The sequence below is a fragment of the Cannabis sativa genome, chromosome 3, assembly GCF_029168945.1.
Source record: "Cannabis sativa cultivar Pink pepper isolate KNU-18-1 chromosome 3, ASM2916894v1, whole genome shotgun sequence".
Classification (NCBI taxonomy): Eukaryota; Viridiplantae; Streptophyta; class Magnoliopsida; order Rosales; family Cannabaceae; genus Cannabis; species Cannabis sativa.
The window spans coordinates 11,522,353-11,544,205 of NC_083603.1; the positions used below are offsets into that span (position 1 = coordinate 11,522,353).

At 30.5% G+C, this 21,853-nt stretch overlaps 1 long non-coding RNA gene and 1 other non-coding gene across 2 annotated transcripts; both read right to left on the bottom strand.

Annotated features, from left to right (window-relative positions):
* Positions 1-7,241: 7,241 nt before the first annotated feature.
* LOC133036381 (small nucleolar RNA R71) lies at positions 7,242-7,348 on the bottom strand. Its single transcript, XR_009687039.1, has one exon. It is a non-coding gene; the product is annotated as a small nucleolar RNA R71 (small nucleolar RNA).
* A 13,438-nt stretch (positions 7,349-20,786) lies between these two features.
* Positions 20,787-21,473, bottom strand: LOC133035426 (uncharacterized). The gene is made up of 2 exons (XR_009686644.1): positions 21,276-21,473; positions 20,787-21,151 (listed from the first exon to the last, which is right to left on the bottom strand). It is a non-coding gene; the product is annotated as an uncharacterized LOC133035426 (long non-coding RNA).
* Between the last annotated feature and the right edge of the window lie 380 nt (positions 21,474-21,853).

Genomic DNA, 21,853 nt, shown 5'->3' on the forward strand with positions numbered 1-21,853 from the left:
GTGAATGGATTAAACCATAGTTCTATTGGCTTTCTTCTTAGTTTCTTATCTTGACAATCCATTACTTGTTTAAACTCACAATGGATTTTAATCACTAGTGTCTCCCAAGTCATAAGAAGGTGAGTTCCTAGAAACTCTCCCACTACGACAAGGTACCGTGAATTATGTCTAAGAAAACTAAATGGTATTGATCTCTTCGGTTGTGACAAGACAACAGAGGCAGTGGGATCATCATATGTCATATAAGATGATAGAACACTTTTGGAATCAAGAATTAAATATCTCCTTTATTTGCTACTTGTTTTCAGACTTAGTCATTATCTTAGAAAAGTAGTATTTGTTTGAACAAAAACTTTCTTATCTATTGACAATGGGATGGTCCACCCCTAATCACTTAGAATAGCTAAGAAACCATGGTTAACAGTTCTAGCTTTTCTTAAGATTTTGATTAGGTCATCCATGAATCTAGTAATGATTTACATTAAGTATACAACCATTACATCATTCTGAAATTGTATTACCATAGAAGGATTTAGGCAACGACTAGTAACTAATCATCAACATGCAACTCGAAATTTCTGGGGAGGTAAGTTTGGATATAATTCAAAAATCAATGTAATGATCTTTGAACTGCATATCTACTAACTATTTCTCCACCCCTATCAGTTCGCAAGATCTTTAACCACATACCTTAATGGTGTTTAACCATTGCTAGAAATTAATGAAATTTTTCAAACATTTCAAATTTCTTTGCATAAGGTATAATCTAGAGTTATCGTTTTAAGAATACAACGAAAAACTCATATCCACCCCTGAATGTACATCCATCTGCGAATGAGATGAACTACTTTCAGTGGATATAGGCATATTAACTCTTTGCAGAGATTGATCTTGTCAAAACCACTATGAACAAGATACAAATGCCATAGATTAAGAAAATGTGGTAGTGTCTATGATGACATAGGTTTAGTTACATCAAAGAGTTCTTAGAATACTTCAAGTGGATCCTGGTCACAGAATACCTAACTCATATTCCTGACAGTTTAATCCATTAATAAAAGATGGATATTAAACACTTGAGAAAGTGTAACTGTATTGTATTCTGGAATTAGAAATTTAAGAAAATTTCTATTTGGAATCTAAAATTAAAGTCAAAGACTTAAATTCAACCAAATTTAATGAGTAATTCTTTCTTGGACCACCACTACTAATACAAACTCTAAGTCAGATTTGCCCATACAAGTAGGAGATTTCTAAGATTGAGGATTTATATCAATTGGGAATAGAATTTCGGGGTTATAATCATATGCGTCATTTAATTTCTTAAGAGAAAATATAATGACATGAAATGATTCATAGACCATTCATCCAATGATATATTTGAAAGCTAATTCGAAATGAATAAGCTAAGAGGAATTAGGATAATTTCGTTTAAAATAAGAATCCAACGATGCTTCGATTAGCGAAAGTCAAAGTAATCTTATTTATATAATCTTCTTGTTTTATATCGTAAAAATACTAGTCTAAGGTGTCATCAATTGATGAACAGCTAGATGTCGCATATACAATATTTATCTTTCGAGATCTAACACTATTATGTATGTCTAATGGTGAAAATCCACTAGGGATTTATCTCATTAGATAAACAAGCCAAGTTAGACCAACAATGAAGATTCGAAATTAAACTACAACTTAATAACAGAAAATAACATGGTTCAATATAAATTCATACACAATTCAGAAATTATAAACATATAGTAAGTAGGAATGACAAGTGAAAATACTAAAACTTACAATCCTAAATAATTTCCAAGGTTTTCAACAAACTGATATCAGTGTCCCGTTTAGGCGAGAGTCAAAGCTACCATTCATTGAATAGAGTTGTCAGCTCGTCTAAAATGTTAAACATTCTAGCAACCTTTTATTCGATCAAGATTGGAATTCAGCGTTGTCCCGTTTAGGCGAGAGTCAAGGCAATTCTATCTTATGAGCTTCCACCATTGTTTCATAATTTGCAAGTCAAGTATGGTCGCCACCATTAGGGTGATCCATACCATACAAAACACTTACAAACTACTTATCATGCGAGGTTAAACGGTGCGAAATTGCTAATGAACGTTCCTCCATTAGGGAGGATTACTCACTAAAACAAACGCGGTGTAAAACCCACAATGGAGATCGAATGTCTCTTGATAATAAAGCTCATTATTTAAAAAAAAAGGTTGTATTTTCTTTTATTCTTTTTATTTATTCTATTTATTTTAAATATATATTTATTTAATTAAAATTTCCAATTTAGAATGAAAAATTCTAAATATAAATTTTAATTTAATATTTATAAATTTTACTTAGATGGATATGAAAATAACATGAATTATTTCCATCTTAGTAATAATTTCCAATAAATATTTAGAAAAAAATATTTAAGTTGTTACAAAATTAATTTAAATTAATTTACAACTCAAATTTAATTTTCTATAAATATATATTGCATTTCGAAAAATTAAAGTATATAAGAATACAATTTTCGAAAAATGCATATTAAAATAAAAAATAAATCCTGGAAAAATTATTCTAATTTAATGTTGGCCCAAAATTAATTAATAAAATTAATTTACAACAAAAAATATAATTTTCCTATTTAATTAAATATATAAGAAAAATTACAAATATTTAAGTATGATGATGAAAATCAACTTAAATATTAATTTTCTATTTAATTAAATACACTAGAAAAATACTTCAAGCAAAAATATCACCTATCTAGATTTTCCTTTGACTAATTAATTCAATTTCTAATAATATACTTTAATTCAATTTATTTTAGATTAATCAATAAATGAAAAAATCATTGATTTAAGTTGATCCAAGAATTAATTAAAATAAATAATTAATTTACAACTTAATCTATTTTTCAAGATAAAATTCGAAATTCTAGCATTTAAGAAATGCAATTTCGAAAAAAAATTGATTAATAAAATAAAGAAAAAATATATTTTGAAAATTATTTAAATTTAGTTGAAAAATTAAATTTCAACTAAAAATAATTTTCTATTTAATTAAATGTCATGAAAAAGAAATATTTAAGTATGATGATAAAAATCAACTTAGATATTTAATTTTCAAATTAATTAAATGTATTAAATTCAAGAAATAAATAATTAAGTGTAGAGAAGACTTAATTATTAATCTCTAGTTTAATACTAGGAAAAATATACTTAAAGTAAATTGTACCAAAATTAATTAATAAATAATTAATTTCACAATGTATAATATTTCCTATTTAATATTAGAAATAATAAGTAGTCTAGAAATAACTATCTAGAAAATATCTTATTTGACTAAGTATCTTTTCCACAAAATTTGAAAAAATATCTAATTTAAGTTGACTAGAAAAAATCTAGAACTTAAATATTTTTCAAATTTAAATTTAATTAAATATCAAAAATTAAGTTGTAACCACTTAATTTGAAAATATTCCATTTTAAGTTAATATTTGAAAAGATATTAACTTAAAAAAAATATCTAAAGAATCTTAATAACCAATGCCTAAAATTCCTCAACTTAATTTTGAAATTTTGAATTCAAAAGATATTCAGATTTAAGTTGGTTAGTTGAAGATAACTAAATATCAACTTAAATAGGAATATTTAATGAAAAATTTAAATTAAGTTCCAGAAAGAATCTAGATGGTTATAATTCTATATTTAATTAAATACAAGAAAATACACATAGTTTAGCTTAGAATAAAAAAAATTCTTTAAACTATGTTTTTCTTAAATTAATTTCAAAATAAATGAAATTAATTATGTTGCTAATCAATTTTATTAGGTTAAACTAGTTTAATTAACCTAGTACAGTCATTCAAATCAGGCAAATGGGCCTTCACAATTGGGGTGGTTTGTGTGAGGGGAGTCTTGGGTTCAGTATGTCGTACCCACTTCTATGGCTCCCAACTCTCACACAAGGCCCAAAAGAGAGGAATTTAACCTTAATAAGAACAACTGTTATTAATTGAATAAGCCCAAAACTAAATGGGCCTAAATAAAATCTATCAATGACTATGACATTTTATTTAGCAACATTAACCTATATGCATCTATAATAAAATTAAACACATAGGCTCACACAGGCACACTTTGGATGGGTCCTATCATGTTGCTAGGTCATACACAGATGAAAGAAGATTGTAAAATTTACCTGTTACAAATTATTAACTTGACCAAGGGAGCCATCAGATCATTAGATCTGGCAAAAAGTAACCATGGCTATTTGCAATCAAGTAATAATAGGTTTTAAAAAACTTACACATAAGCTAAAACACATACTCCTGCAACAAGGTTAGTTGGATAGTTGGATGTAGGATTTATTTAATTTTAAATTAAATATTTAATTTCGAAAATAATTAATTAAATAAAAAAAATAATTTTTCGAAAAATTTAAAAAAAAATTTGAAAAATTCGAAATTTTTTTTTTTTTTTTAAAAAATTAAAATTTAAAATTAAACCTACAATTTTTTTTTTTTGAAAAATTAGGTTTCAACCAACCTAAATATCATTTCAAAAAAATTGCTAACTACTTTTAAATTTTAAATGTTATTTTATAAATAAAAATTAAATAAAAAATTAGAAAAGATAAATAAATATCTTTTTCAAATTTTAAATGTAATTTAAATAAATAAAATAACAAAATTTAAAAAAAATAGCAAAATATCTTATATCATTTAAAAATTACATGATTATTAATATCTTATTTTTAAATTTAAAATAAGATAAGATATAATCAAATTTTAAAATAAGATAGATTTTTTTAAGCAAAAAGATAAATACTAATTCTATTCAAATTCAAATTACACTAATATCTTGAATTAAATTAAAAAAAATTTAAATTAATTCAAAATGATAATTAGAATTGAATTAGGAATAGTAATAGTATATATACAAAACCATACAAAAAATTGGAAGTTAATTCCATGAAAAAGTATGAAAAATTGAAGAAAAAGGAAAAAATCCGAAACTGTACGGACAGTTCTGCGATCGCAGGAAACTATCAAAGACAAATTTCCGATTTTGTTAAATCTTGAAAAATCATAACTAATTCAAATAAAATCCAAATTGAGTTCTGTAAAAGGCTAACTTGCTTAATTTTTTCCATACTATCCAATAAAAATAATTCCAGAACCGAAATAACAATTATTTTTCACGAAAATTTCACAATCATCAATCAATCATCAAATAACACTCAATACAACATGATACCATCCAAAGAACATACAAACAATCGTTTTAAAGTCCAAATTACATGTAAGTAAATCAATTACCATGGCTCTGAGGCCAGTTGTTGGAATTTATTTTACCAGGATCTTAGATCTACTCACAAGTATGTTTATTAACATCCTAAATAAGAACTTTCTAAAACGATAAATTAAACACATATAAAGTTTAAGAAACCTTACATTGGGTGCAGCGGAATAATATGACTCCTTCCGTTCAGATATCTAGCCCTTGATTCCTTTCTGTAGCAGAGCATTATCAATATCTGAACCTGGATCTCTTTCTCTGAATCTTTGATGCTGAAACTCCTTTGCTGATGATCTTTCTTCACGATCTTCCTCACTATGATTGAAGTATCACTTGATGTGTGTGGGCACTACTCTAATCACTAAGAGAGGTTCGAAATATTGAGGAAGAAAAGAGAGAGAGAGTGGCGGCTAGAGAAGAGAGTGGAGGCTCAGGTTTTTCTGATTCAGAAAGTGTGTTTTTCCTGAAGCCTTCACTATCTATTTATAGCATTCCTCTAGGGCTTGATTTGAATTATATGGCATTAAAATAATGAAAAAATCATTTAAAAAAGCTACAAAGGTGGCCGACCATACACTTAATGGATTGGGCCTTGGGCTTTGCAATTTTGCAATTTTAACACCTTTTGTATCTGATTTTCTCAAAAATGCCAATTTCCTAATTCAATCATTTAAATGCCAATTCTAACTATTTAATAACTATAAATAATTATTAAATAATATTGTCATTTATCATATTTATTAATTGCACCATACAAAGTATCATAATTAACAAATATGCCCTTATAAACTCTTTCTTTACAATTTCGCCCTTACTTAGTGAAAATTTCACAAATAGACATAGTCTAATTTGTGAATTATAATTGATTAGTCAAAACCAATTACATGAGTCTTACAAGCAATATTATCTCAACTAGTGGGGGGACCATGGGTCTATATAACCGAGCTTCCAATAAGTAGATCAAGAATTTAGCACTAAAATTCACTAACTTATTAATTCTTCGTTGAATCCACGCATAGAACTTAGAATTGCACTCTCAGTATATAGAATGCTCTATATGTTCCACCATATAGACACATCATTAGTTATCCATTGTTATAATCCTAATGTGATCAATGATCCTCTATATGAATGATCTACACTGTAAAGGGATTAGATTACCGTTACACCCTACAATGTATTTATTCCTTAAAACACTTGACCCCGTATAAATGATATTTCAGCTTATGTGAAATGAGTACTCCACCATTTATGTTCGTTTGGTCAAGCTCGAAGGAGATCATCCTTTGCTTACTATTCGCCAGATAGAAGCTATAGATTCCATGTTTATGCTAGCGCTCCCACTCAATTGCACTACCGTGTTCCCAAAATGTACGTATCACCCTGACCTAAAAGTAGGCTTAACTAACAAATCAAAGAACACGAATAGCCTTTCAAGATTGAGCCTAATCATATCAGGATTAAGATCATTTGATCTAGGATCAACTAGGCGATATTGACTTGAATAGATATTACGGTAAGTTTAATAAATCTAAGTCAAAGTTCAATATCGGTCCCTTCCGATGCATACTCCATGCATCCAACCTGAGCTTTACTTTAACCAATGCTCTGGAAAGAACATAGTATTTCTCCAAATACAAGTAAACTCTTGTTGTAGATTATCATATCAGTAAAACCCTATGTCTGATAAATCTAGGAAACTTTATTCACATAGTCATGTTTACTTTCCAATGTGTTGACGGCACAATAAACAGGATCAAGTATGTGAAAAGGGTTTCAGATGAATTTATACATTATGTACATATAATCAAGAAATAAATCATGTGAACCATGCAACATTAAATGTTATTTCTGATCTATATTAATAAGTAAATCTGATTATATTGAAATGAGTTTTATTTAGGGCATAAAACCCAACACTTTCCCCCAGCAAAGTCTGCTAAGCTGCGAGGAGAGATCAACAATTTCTGTCAACAAGAGAATGAGTCTCTCTATGAGTCTTGGGAGAGGTTCAAGGACTTAATCAGAAAGTGTCCTCATCATGGTATTGAGAAGTGGATGCTGGTTCATAATTTCTATAATGGGTTGGTTGGTAACACTAGAACCCTGATAGATGCGATGGGCGAGTGGAGCCTTTATGAGAAAGAGTGCTAATGAGGCTTATGATCTATTGGAGGAGATGGCTCTAAACAATCAGCAGTGGCCAACTGAAAGGAGTCAAACTAAGAAGGTAGCTGGTGTGCTAGAGGTGGATGCCATTACAAAGCTGACAACTCAGGTTGAGGCCCTAACAAAGCTGATCGCAGTGCAAGCCAAACAAGCTCAAGTGGTTTGTGAGATATGTGGAGGTCCCCATCACTTTTCTGAGTGTCAGGCAGATGTGGATGATTTGCCAATGGATCAAGCAAAAGTCATTGGAAACTATTCCCAAAACAATAATTATGGGCACAACCAACAGGGGTTCTACCAGCAGAGAAACCAGCCCCAACAAAACCAACAACAGCTGCGACAACAAAGTTCTAGTGGAGGCTCCACTATCCAAGCTGATTTATTGCTCCAATTCATGATGGAAACTAGAGCCTCTATTAAAACTCTAGAAACTCAAATGGAACAATTGGCTACTCAAGTGGAAAAACAAGCTCAAGGAAATTCGCCTAGCACTAATGATGCAAAAGGAAAAGAGCAATGTAAAGCAATTTCCTTAAGGAGTGGAAAGAAATATGATGGGCCTGAGATGATACAACCAGTGGATGAAGAGATTAAAGTTCAAACAACACCAACTCAAGCATCATCAGATAAGAAGATTACTGATAGTCCAACACCACCACAGCAGTCTCCACCAATCAGTATTGATCATCATGTGAAAATACCCTATCCTCAGAGACTCCGAAAGACCAATCTAGACAAGCAGTTCACAAAATTTCTAGAGGTCTTTAAAAGACTACACATCAACATTCCTTTTGCTGAAGCCTTGGAACAAATGCCCCGTTATGTGAAGTTCATGAAGGAGATATTGTCTAAGAAGAGAAAATTGGAGGACTATGAAACAGTGGCATTAACTGAGGAGTGTAGCGCCATTTTGCAAAAGAAACTACCGCCCAAGCTTAAAGATCCGGGTAGTTTCAATATTCCATGCTCTATAGGGGGTTCGGTGGAAACTAAAGCTCTATGTGATCTGGGAGCAAGCATTAATCTAATGCCCTTGTCTGTCTTCAAAAGGCTAGGATTGGGAAAAGCAAAGCCCACAACAGTGACTTTACAACTAGCGGATCGTTCTTTGACTCATCCTCGTGGGATAATTGAAGATGTACTGGTGAAGGTTGGTAAGTTTATCTTCCCTGCTGATTTCCTAATTCTTGATATGGAGGAAGATTCAACTATTCCCATTATTTTGGGAAGACCATTCTTAGCCACAGGCCGAGCATTAATAGATGTTCAAAAGGGAGAGTTAAAGTTGAGAGTGCAAGATGAAGAGGTCAATTTTAATGTTTTTGCCCCAACCGACATTCCTACCTGTTGCAAGATTGAGATGGTGAAGGGTTCTTTTGTTAAAGCTGATAAGAAGAAAGCAAAGCCTAAAGAGCGACTTCGAACGATTCGGCGTCATTGGAAAAGATTGATGTGTGGTAGTTCTGAAGGTGAGCTTACTCTTGTGCGAAACTCTGAAATCAACACGATTGGTGGTAAATTTTCTTCATTTAGTACGAGGGCTCTTCTGGATGAAAAGGGTCCGCCCAACCCCTTCTGATGGGGGTTCAGGTAAGTCCTTCTCACCTTGAGTATAATAGCACATTGGGGACAATGTCATATTTAGTTTGGGGGGAGAGACTATAAATTTTTAAATTCTGCACTTTAATTTCTGCTTTAGTTTTTTTTTTATTATTTTAGTTAAGGAATGGCAATAAGCTTGACGATAGTTGTATACTGCTGTTTAGTGTGATGTGATCTGAAATTGTAAAATAACTGTGTGCTTGATTCTCTTAACTCTTTGGATTAGTTTGGATGCTTAGAAACCTGTGTTTATCTGCAAAAATATTCAATCTGTGAAAATTGTTATAATTGTTTTACTATGGTTTGTGGTAAGATTGACAGGATAGTTTAGAACTTGCATGTTTATTCTTTTGAGACGAAATCCTTGATAGTGTTCAATTGGAATATGATTTAGGCATTTGTTGGATAGTTTGAGCCTTTCAAGCCTACCGTAATAAGATGTATCCCTAGTTAACCTTTTGAGCCTGAACCTGTTATGTTTTTCACCCATCGATTTGAAAAATTGCAACCACACTATTAATTTTTCTTCACCATGTTATCCATGATATCATAAGCTACATAATTAGTTTGGGGGAGGAGAAACATTTGGTGTGAGGAAATAGTGAGAGGGAGAAAAAAAAAACTTGTAAGATTGAGAAGAGGAAAATTGTGTAATTCAATGTCACTGAAAAAAAAAATGAAATATGATGAAAAAAAAAAACACAATAAAAAGTGAAAATATGTGTGAAAAAAAAAAAAAAATCAGTGATGTTGAAAAATAATAGAGTCGTCTTCTATCAATCTTGGTAAATCTGGGAATATTATGGGATCTTAAAAGAAAGAAAAGTAAGAAGCTTGTGGGTTTTGTTTGTGTGCTTATGATATCTTGAGCCAAAATTGTCTTTTGCCTATCCCTGAATATCTGAGCCATACTACCTAAAGCCTTGAAAAGACCTAATGATTCCAAAGAATACTGTCAACATTAGTGGAGAAAGGTAAGCATGCAAGCTTATGAGTTATCGGGTTGTGGAACTGTTAGAAAGAGTAAAACTTTTATAACAATGTTTCACATTTGAATAAATTTTTGCAGTTGTACATAGTGTTATAAACTGAGCATCTAAATTAATTGTTAGAGTTGGTAGAATTGAAATTCTAGTTTGCGCAATAGAAGAGAACAACACATGAGGCAGTAGTATTATGATTATCTGATAGCGTAGTTAGTAGATTAGTAGTTAGTAGTATTTATCTTACTCGAGGGCGAGTAAGAATCTAGTTTGGGGGAATTTGTTAGGCTAAAATTAGTCTAAGTTTCGGGTCGTATTTTTGGTTAGTTTTCACTCTTTGTTTCTAGTTTTAGGACTATTTTACGCTTGATTCTTTTGTTTCAGGTCCTCTGGTGTTTAAAGAAAGTATTTACAAGAATTGAGGACAAGTGGTGAAAGAATTGAGAAGAAAAATCAAAAAAATATGTTGCTGCCAAATCCCGTCGCGACGGGCAATATCCCAGTCGCGACGGGAACTGGCAGAAAGATTTTCAAGAAATCGCTGCTTAACCCCGTCGCGACGGGAGCATTGCCAGTCGCGACGGGGACCCCAGTGACGGGATTTTTGGGCAGTTTCGTAATTTCACGAATTTTAAAGATGAGAATTGGTTTAAATAGAGGGAGTTCGTGAAAATTAGGGTTCATTCAGAATTGGAACCCTAGAAACAAAGGAGGAGGCTAGAAGAGCGGCTTGTGGCGACCCGGATCAATTGCTTCAACTAGTTCTTTCTCTTCTCTTTAATTTTTCTATGTTCTTTTCTATTTCAATGTTAATTATGGATTTGATTATGGATGTTTTGAACTAAACTCCTATTTAGGGAGAATGATGAATGTTGTTTAAGTTTTTCCTAGTTAATGAATAATTGCCATTCCTCCATCTTGATTGTGAACACTATTCATAATTGTGTTTAATTTTCATGTGCAAGATTGATCACCTTTTACATGTTTTATGATCTCAATTCGAAATCTGAAAAGTGAGAATTGAGAATGCTAAAATTGGATAGTCTAGGTTTTGATGTGAAACGAAAGTATTTACATAGCCTTTGTGACATTTAGATTATTGCTTAATGCTGATTTCATGTTAAATTTAATTAAGAGATTAATTAGAGAGCATGAGATTTAGAACCTAGAAGATCTGAAAAGAGCTAGGTTAATTTATAATCTGTCATTCACTTCAAGAGAAGGATAGCAATTAGACATTAACATTGGTAACTTAACAACAGGATTCGTCTCCCTATTCTCTCATCTTGATTAATATTCACTTGTTTCTTTAAGTTTCTTGAATTTCTTTCTTCCTTTTTCAATCATAAATACTTTTGATTTGCCAAATAGAATTATAAGTATAGTTCAATAGTAATTAATCCAATTCCCTGTGGTTCGACCTCACTTGCGTGAGTATACTACTTGATTGCGTGCACTTGCGTAGTAATTAATAATTTCCGCAACATGTGTGCATATGATATGATAGAGGAAATCTATATAAATTATACATATATCCAGAAGATTATGTATCCTCGATAAAATATTGCATATATCTTTAAGATTATGCATCCTCGATAAAATATTGCATATATCCTGAAGATTATGCATCTCAATAAAATCTTGCATATATCCTGAAAATTATGCAAACGTAATATTCATTATATAGTTGATGGATATATAATGAAAGAGATGAATACATATTAATATATATGTTCTTGTATTCTTTGAGGACAATGAAAAGTAATCTAATATCGATATAGATTTTGGCAAATATTTCTTGAAGTAAATGTTTTATATTTGTCGAAAAAAAATAATTGTATTTATGTGAATACAACTAAAGAATCATAAAAAATGATTATTATTGATGCAATTTTATAGAGGGTTTTGAATACCAAGAAAAAAAAAGGAGAATGTTAAGAAAATTGCATTGAAACATCAAAGTATAAGAATAACAATGAGCATGACTAATGTTATTTTAATACATGAGGCATGTATTTATTGTTCATCATTCCCTGTAGAGAATGATACGAATTGAAGTCAATTAATTTTAAAGATTGATCGTATTAGTCATGTAATTATACATTGTTATTACTTGCAATGTTAGAAATTATTGAATCTGACATATATTAAAGATTAAATTTTGCATACATCTTGGAGACTATGCAAAAATTGCATTTATATATTCTTTGAAATATCGTAAAAGAAATTGCTGAATAATTTCTTATATTTTTATGGATGAACAAGTAATAAATTTTTAAGAAATTTATAATAATGTTTTACTTGTTCAATGTCATTTCCTGAAGTGAATGCAATATTGTTTACTACTCATATATTTCTAGAAGAAAGTGAAAACAACCAAAAGATGAGATACCACACACAATCAAAGTGCATGAAATCTATATATCATGTGTGGAATTGAATAATAGTAGTCGCGTACTTGTAATACCCGGTAAAAATATACATATATTTTAAATTTTATTTGTTATACAATTTGTGTGAGAATAAATATTCATTTATTTCTACTAATAGTGAATAGAGACTATTGTTTAGAATAGTATTGATAGATTTCTAAACATAGTTGAAATTATAGTAAGTGTCAAGGTAAAATTATGGTGTTTTTACGAATTAGGATAATTACTCAATTAAAGCCCAATATGAAAGTTTATTAGAGTTTTATAGATTATTTAGTGGGTTTAATCTATTGTATGAAGTGCATTAAATAACATTATAATGGAATTAATGTCACAAAAATTCGTAGGTTTTGATAAATTCGCAGGATTAAAAACTGTTTTACTAAAATGATCATATCTAGAGTTTTAGAGCTCCGATTGAGGTGATTCCAGTGGCGTTGGAAAGATAATTCAAAGATCTATAAATTTTATAGAAATAGTTATATCATAATTCGGAATTTTTCTAGGTGAAAACTGAGCCTAAATTTACAAAATAAAAGGCTTACTTTTAAAATTTAAAAATTTAGATATTTGTTGATTTAATAATATTTTAGCATTTTATTATATATTATTATTTTTAGTTAACCTAAACCTATCAGAATACGATATCTCATAATCTTTTTATCAAACCCTAAACTATCATAGTTTTATTTTTCATCTCCAAACCAATTAGTCAAAGCCTCATTCTTCTTCATGTTTGCTCTTCTCAAACCTTTCACAATTCTTCTTATTTTCTACCTTCATTCTTAAAGTTTTGGATTTATAATCAAGGCTTGCGGGCTTGAGACATCGAATAGAAATATGTGAAGAGGTAGTAGTGACGAGATAACAAGTCTTAAGCAGTGGGATTTGAGGATCTTGTCCTCAACAAGAAAATTCATTGAGGTTCTTGGAGTAGCAAGAAGGTGTTCTTAATAACTGAGGTAAGAAGAGTGGACATCTGTGCACAGGGTGTATGTTGAAACATACAACTGTATTATGGGTTTGTATTTACATGTTTTATTCTATGGTAGATTGTTGTTTTATGCTAATGTTATTAGTGTGTGATAGTGATAAGGCTTTTGACTGTTTGTGTGAGGATAGCACTTATAGGATAGGTTTTCTGCTGCTGGTGTGAGCATAGCACTGCAGGATATATTTTTGGCTGCTTGTATGGGTTTACTTGTAGGTTATCCTATCATGGGTGAGTACAACTTGTGATAAGGGATTGCCCTATTGGATGCCGAGTGTGAGAACAGCACAAGGCAGGGAAAGTTACACTTCATGTCTGATCAACATGAGTGGGAGTAGATTATCGTATGTGAGGACAATGTGCGATAAGATACTATGTGTTATGTGTGTGAGTATAACATGCATTAAGATTACATTGTGATGTGATGTTATATTGTATTTGAGAATAGTATGTGATATGATATGTTGGTATATGTATGCAAGTATGGTATGAATTGATTTGATGTTGTGATATTGTTATACTTATGACTATGTTATCTGGTTGGGGGGGTTATGTCCTACATAGCTCTTCTTACTGGGCGTTAGCTCACGGGTACTATGTGTGCAGGTAAAGGCAAAACTATATAGTGAGGGTGGCGAGCTCGAGGCGTGGATTACATGTTAGGGGATTGTCACGATGTTTTGGTTTAAAAATATTTCATTTAAGATTATGATTCAAATAGTTTTTGTAAAGCTTTATATTTTAAGGTTATGAATAAATAAATGTTTTGTTTTAAAAATAATGAGATCTCATGCTTAGTTATTTTTCATTAAAGAAGTCTTTTATTGTCTTTATCTTAAATGGTTTTAAACGGACTAGCTAGTGTGACGTCTCGGGAAATCGGGGCGTTACAATATGGTATCAGAGCAATACGGTCCTAAAGGATGTGGTTGACCCTAACATGTAAAGTTCATTGCCACGAGACGAGCTCGACTCACTGTACTGTAAGTTTTAGTTAATCTGTTCATGTTAGTCTTACATATTTTATGTTGCGTTACATCTTTAGTGTAACTAGAAGTTTTCTTTGTGTTTAGAAGAATATGTCTTAAAATTTTATGGGTAGGATTCGATCTATGAGATATTTTTGGAAAAAAAAAAAATCAAGGTATTGCTATATTACGTAATTTAAGTTTGATTTTTGATAAGTTGTACTTATTTTCATAAATAAGGAGCATAAGAAGAGTGTTTTTCAAAAGGAATTGTGTTATAAGCAGATTGGAATAGAGTATGTTAGGAAAAAAAAAAGAATTTAGTTGTTATATTAGTATTTCTAACGAGAGTGTATGTTTCAGGTTTAATAAATTAGACATATATAACTATTGGTACGTTCTTAAGTTTGTTTTTTTTAAGTGTTAATGGATAGATAATTTTAAGCTCTACTCTTTTATTAGAAATAATTAAGTTGAATTTTGGTTAAGGGTGAAATCTAATCATTAAGGTTATAATAGAAGAATAGATTGTGACAGTCAGTAGCCCCGTGATTCGTAAGGAAATTAGATAGTTTTGTTTGTGTTTATTTGCATAAATTTAAACTCTTTATGTATTGGAATATGGTTTATGCTTTGTTATTATGAATATGTATGTGGTACTGAGAATGTGTGGTATGGACACAATATGAGTTTATGAATTGATATATTGATTAGGGTTGTTTTGACTTGTATATGTTCTATGTTGCATTCATATATTGTGTGTTGTATGCTGCAAGTTGTATGCTAACGTCTCAGGTAAAGTGAGGGACCATAGTGGGGTATGATACGGGGTAAGGCCGTTGAATGTAGAGATACCCTACCCTGCATTTTTCTGAGTCGTGTTTGAAATTATTATGGTGGGGTATGATACGGGATAAGGCCGTTGAATGTAGAGATACCCTACCCTACATTTGTCTGATTCGTGTATGACATTGTTATAGTGGGGTATGATATAGTGATGTTACTGTTGAATATAGAGATACCCTATCTTATAACAATGGTAGGGCTACATAGGCCCAGGTTATTATATGGGCAGATTAGGCCCAGGATATTGTAAGGCCAGGCTAGGCCCAGGTTATGTAAGGAATGACTATGATATGCCAATGTTATGGTAAAGACATGATATGATTGAAATAATTTTTATATGTTATTGCTATGATTGTGCTATGAGTATGATGTTAGGGTTGTGATCCCTACATATATGTAATGGTTTCGTTTAGTACAAATAAATGGTATATGATTAAGCGAGTAAAGAAAAATATATATGAGAATTGGATTAAGCGATTTTCGTTCTCGAGTTATTCTTAGAAAGAGTGATTTTGATAGTAAATTTTAGTCATATTTCATTAGTTGAATGGATTAGTAAATGTTTCTTTTATAGTGATATGCATGTAGCTCATTCCTGAGAGTATGTTAACTTGTATGCTTCTAAGCCTATATATTGGCTAGCTCGCATGTGTAAGAAGACCTTTAACGATCTTTAGCTCACATGTAGTTCATGTAATTTATAGAAGACATGTGGTCTGTTTGAATGACATCGGTTTGTGAATGATATATTGGATCGTTATGTGTAGGGCAACATTCTTAATAATTATGCTACGTAACTATAATAACGGAATTGTAGCTTTATGGAGGAAATTAAGTTAAAAAAAAAAAATTAACATTCAATGAAAGAATGGGAACAATTAAAGAGAAGTTTGCATAAGTTCTTCTACCCTACTCCTTGATGTTTGTTATTTTTGTATTGTATAATGTGTTCTCAAGTGGCATATAAGGATGTTCATAAGAGAAGAATTTTTTTACAAAATTGCGAGCATGTTATTGTAAAATTTATGTATTTAAAGCACGTATATGTAAGTTATTGGGATGGAGTATGTTTTGTTATTTAAGTAATGTATAAAGGAATAACAATACTTAAATTAGACTGTATATGTTATATGTGTTGTAGTTTGACCAATAAGATAAAAGTTAAGTACATATTTGTTGGGTCCATAAGGTAGATAAGGAGGTCATGTAATAAGTGGTGACAAACATGAAGTCCCTCGTGTATTTGGTAGTTAAATTTCGAGGACGAAATTTCTTTAAGGAGGGTAGAATGTAATACCCGGTAAAAATATACATATATTTTAAATTTTATTTGTTATACAATTTGTGTGAGAATAAATATTCATTTATTTCTACTAATAGTGAATAGAGACTATTGCTTAGAATAGTATTGATAGATTTCTAAACATAGTTGAAATTATAGTAAGTGTCAAGGTAAAATTATGGTGTTTTTACGAATTAGGATAATTACTCAATTAAAGCCCAATATGAAAGTCTATTAGAGTTTTATAGATTATTTAGTGTGTTTAATCTATTGTATGAAGTGCATTAAATAACATTATAATGGAATTAATGTCACAAAAATTCGTAGGTTTTGATAAATTCGCAGGATTAAAAACTGTTTTACTAAAATGATCATATCTAGAGTTTTAGAGCTCCGATTGAGGTGATTCCAGTGGCTTTGGAAAGATAATTCAAAGATCTATAAATTTTGTAGAAATAGTTATATCATAATTCGGAATTTTTCTAGGTGAAAACTGAGCCTAAATTTACGAAATAAAAGGCTTACTTTTAAAATTTAAAAATTTAGATATTTGGTTATTTAATAATATTTTAGCATTTTATTATATATTATTATTTTTAGTTAACCTAAACCTATCAGAATACGATATCTCATAATCTTTTTATCAAACCCTAAACTATCATAGTTTTATTTTTCCTCTCCAAACCAATTAGTCAAAGCCTCATTCTTCTTCATGTTTGCTCTTCTCAAACCTTTCACAATTCTTCTTATTTTCTACCTTCATTCTTAAAGTTTTGGATTTATAATCAAGGCTTGCGGGCTTGAGACATCGAATAGAAATATGTGAAGAGGTAGTAGTGACGAGATAACAAGTCTTAAGCAGTGGGATTTGAGGATCTTGTCCTCAACAAGAAAATTCATTGAGGTTCTTGGAGTAGCAAGAAGGTGTTCTTAATAACTGAGGTAAGAAGAGTGGACATCTGTGCACAGGGTGTATGTTGAAACATACAACTGTATTATGGGTTTGTATTTACATGTTTTATTCTATGGTAGATTGTTGTTTTATGCTAATGTTATTAGTGTGTGATAGTGATATGGCTTTTGACTGTTTGTGTGAGGATAGCACTTATAGGATAGGTTTTCTGCTGCTCGTGTGAGCATAGCACTGCAGGATATATTTTTGGCTGCTTGTATGGGTTTGCTTGTAGGTTATCCTATCATGGGTGAGTACAACTTGTGATAAGGGATTGCCCTATTGGATGTCGAGTGTGAGAACAGCACAAGGCAGGGAAAGTTACACTTCATGTCTGATCAACATGAGTGGGAGTAGATTATCGTATGTGAGGACAATGTGCGATAAGATACTATGTGTTATGTGTGTGAGTATAACATGCATTAAGATTACATTGTGATGTGATGTTATATTGTATTTGAGAATAGTATGTGATATGATATGTTGGTATATGTATGCAAGTATGGTATGAATTGATTTGATGTTGTGATATTGTTATACTTATGACTATGTTATCTGGTTGGGGGGGTTATGTCCTACATAGCTCTTCTTACTGGGCGTTAGCTCACGGGTACTCTATGTGCAGGTAAAGGCAAAACTATATAGTGAGGGTGGCGAGCTCGAGGCGTGGATTACATGTTAGGGGATTGTCACGATGTTTTGGTTTAAAAATATTTCATTTAAGATTATGATTCAAATAGTTTTTGTAAAGCTTTATATTTTAAGGTTATGAATAAATAAATGTTTTGTTTTAAAAATAATGAGATCTCATGCTTAGTTATTTTTCATTAAAGAAGTCTTTTATTGTCTTTATCTTAAATGGTTTTAAACGGACTAGCTAGTGTGACGTCTCGGGAAATCGGGGCGTTACAGTACTTGTAGTACGGACACACTTATAATCAAGATAAAAATATATTTGATTATTGAATAAGTGTGAATTGTACAAATTTATTGTACATTTAGAATATTAAAATCATTCCCTAAAGAGAATGAATAGACATGAAATTCTATTTCAAAGAATATAGATTTTACATATATTGATAATGCCAGAAGCAAATTAATATATACATATTTTATTATTTCTTGAAATCAATAGTTTCAAACTATTGTTGGTACAGAATATGTATATATATAGTTACTATTTAATTCAGTTTACATATTCCCAGAAGTGGATATATAATTTACTAATATTTGTTAGTGATCCAATATAATCAAAGTGATAAAGAATCACAAAATGATTATTTGAAAAGCTTCCTGAAGAAGTCTTACATACAATTGCTACTTGGAGTAGTAAAATATTTTTGTATGTACCTAGATGTATAACTTTTATCTAGTTATGAAAGTGATAAGAAATGACTTATTATATGTACTGGTTGTATATTTAAATATGTAATATATCAAGTCATGATAATTAGACTGATGAATAGTCTATTAATAAATTAGACGACTTGTTAAAAATATACTAGGAAAAATGAATGATATATTATGGTTATATCTATTTGACCATTACAATAACATGGTGAAGTTGTCATGTATCTTTTAAATTATACACATCATTGAATTGATGATAGTGATTCTTGAAGAAATATAAAGTTTGATAAACATAATAGTGACTCCTGAAGAGTGTATATGTTTTGGAGAATAATATAATTATATTATTCGTGTATATAAAAATGAAACTTGTAATGATTATGTTGTAGTGATTTTACATTACCTTATGAAAGTTTCATTGAAATACAAATTATAGTGAACCTGAAGTTCATGAATTGAGTTATTTTGACATGATCAATCATATGCAATAAATTGCCAAAGGATTTGACTAAATTTTGTTGAAGAACTAGAAGATTCTTCTCATTGTTAATTTATAAGGCTCAAAAGAAGAATGTGCATATATTTGCACATAAAAAATATTTAAATTATATTTCTTTAACAATCTTGAGCCATTGCTAGATTTTTATTGCATAGTTTCTTATCAATGTGGCAAGATTATATGATCATGCATTTGCAAAATGTGTAAATTTATGTATTTCCAATTATACACCTATGACTCATTTTTAGAAATGAATTAAGTTCATAAGGATTGAATTCGAAACTGAAGTTTATTGAACCTGAAGTTCAATGTCATATAGTATATATGAGTTTAAATAAATATTGATTCATTGTGATATATTGAAATCCGTACAGGTATATTAATATTATTAGATATTACAATTTTTAAAAATTCTCTCGATCAGGGGGAGAGAAGCAGTTGGGATTGATGACAATTTTTGAAAAATGATCCTTGCATAAAGTATATAAGCACGATATAGTTCAAAATGATATATACCAACTGCAAATCAATATTATTCAAAGTTGAGTTAGAATGAGTTGAAAACGCCTGAAGCATAAATGAACAATATAGAAATTATTAATAAATGTTCATTTGATTTATCCTGAAGTTGTTAAATCTAGAGGTACTCATCGACATACCTTAATGTTATAAAGTATTGATGATTTAAAAATAATAACCGTGATGGAAACGGTACTCTAGAAGAGACTCCCAAGAGAAGTTACACATAACACATTTGATCATAATTGAATCCCTGAAATGATTCTATATAGGAACCTATAAATGATAAACATATTTAAAAAATATGTAATTTAAAGAGATCCCTATAAGTTATGTCAATATGGGAGGAAATTATCATTTATTGAAATTTTTGTCGACAATAAATATTGAATGTGTGCATATGCAATAAACTAACATGAGATAGCAATGATCATGATATTAAATTTGTCGAGAATCATCGACATACATTTTATTTTTGGCCAAAATATTATAACACATTCCAGGCAAGTTTACTCGCATAAAGTGAAGTAAGACTTGTAGGGTGTGCACACTACTACAAAAACCCCCTTTGAAGTCCATTAAAATTGGACTAGATAAATTTTTATTGTGTTGGACATAGTAGCTTGGGACATAAAAAGGGTATTTTTCTAGTCCAATAATAATGGACTAGAAAAATATTTCTACTCCAACATTAATAGACATAATATTTGGAGTCAAAATAAGAACTCATTTATAGTCCAGCAAAGGTAGACGTTGAAGCACAAATTTTTTATTTTTTTTTAATAAATAATTAAAATTATTCAAATAATATAAATTGTTCAAAAATTATAAAAATTTATTTATATATATATAATAATTAATTTATAATATCTTAGATTATTGAAAATAAAATAAATACTAAAAAGAACTACAATTATTCTAAACTTCTTTACTGAATTATACAAACAAAAATAAAAAAATACAATTTATTATTTTTACAAGTTCATACCCTTTTCTTTTTTATGCAAGGGTTACAAAAAACACTAATCTCATGGCACTAAAATAGATCCTGAATGTCTATTCAAAAAAAAAAAAAAATAGATCCTGAATGTTAAACAATTTGGGAATCGAAAACAGGTGAAGCCCAACTCCATCCCCGTCGTTCAACTCTGGCCAACATTACAAAACCCAAACTTCCACATTCGTCTCACCAGCGCCACCAGCTCCGCGTCCCCATCGTTCGTCTCACCAGCACCGAAATATATGAAAGAGAAAGAAACTGAGAAAGAGAACATGAATCACAGGAGTTTAGGTCTGGAAAACACCAATCGATGGAGTTGGGTTAGGATAACATGGGAAAAGAGACAGGATATGAGAATGAGAAAAAGAAAACAAGGATGGACCTAGGGAAGTCGACGGACTTGCTTCGTGGCTGTGTGGTGGCTTTAGGGCTTCGGGGTTGTGAGGCGGCTTCAAGGCTTCGGAGCTGTGATGTGGCTTCAAGGTCGCCGGAGTTAAATTTTCATTTTTCATTAGTGTTGAACCGAGAGAGAGAGAGAGAGAGAGAGAGAGAGAGAGAGAGAGAGAGAGAGAGAGAGAGAGAGAGAGAGAGAGAGAGAGAGAGAGAGAGAATCCAAGATCATAGTGTGTGTGTGTTGAGGGATGTAAAAGGGAGTATCACTCTTGAAGTAATGTGAAATGAATGTAATAAGGATGAGAGATATTAATGTGAAATGAATTAGGTTAATGTGTGTGAGAGAGAAAGAGAATGTAATAAGGAATTTTTTCCATTTCAAAAAAAAAAAAAATTAAGGAATTTTTTTAAAAGAAATTTAATAAGGAATTAAATAAGGGAATATATGGTAGAAATTATTCATGTTTAATGAAGGATTTCAATTAAAAAAATAGGAAAATTATTTATTTTTTAATTAGGTTCATGTCTAGTTATGTTGGACCAGAAAACTCCCCAAAATATTTTTCT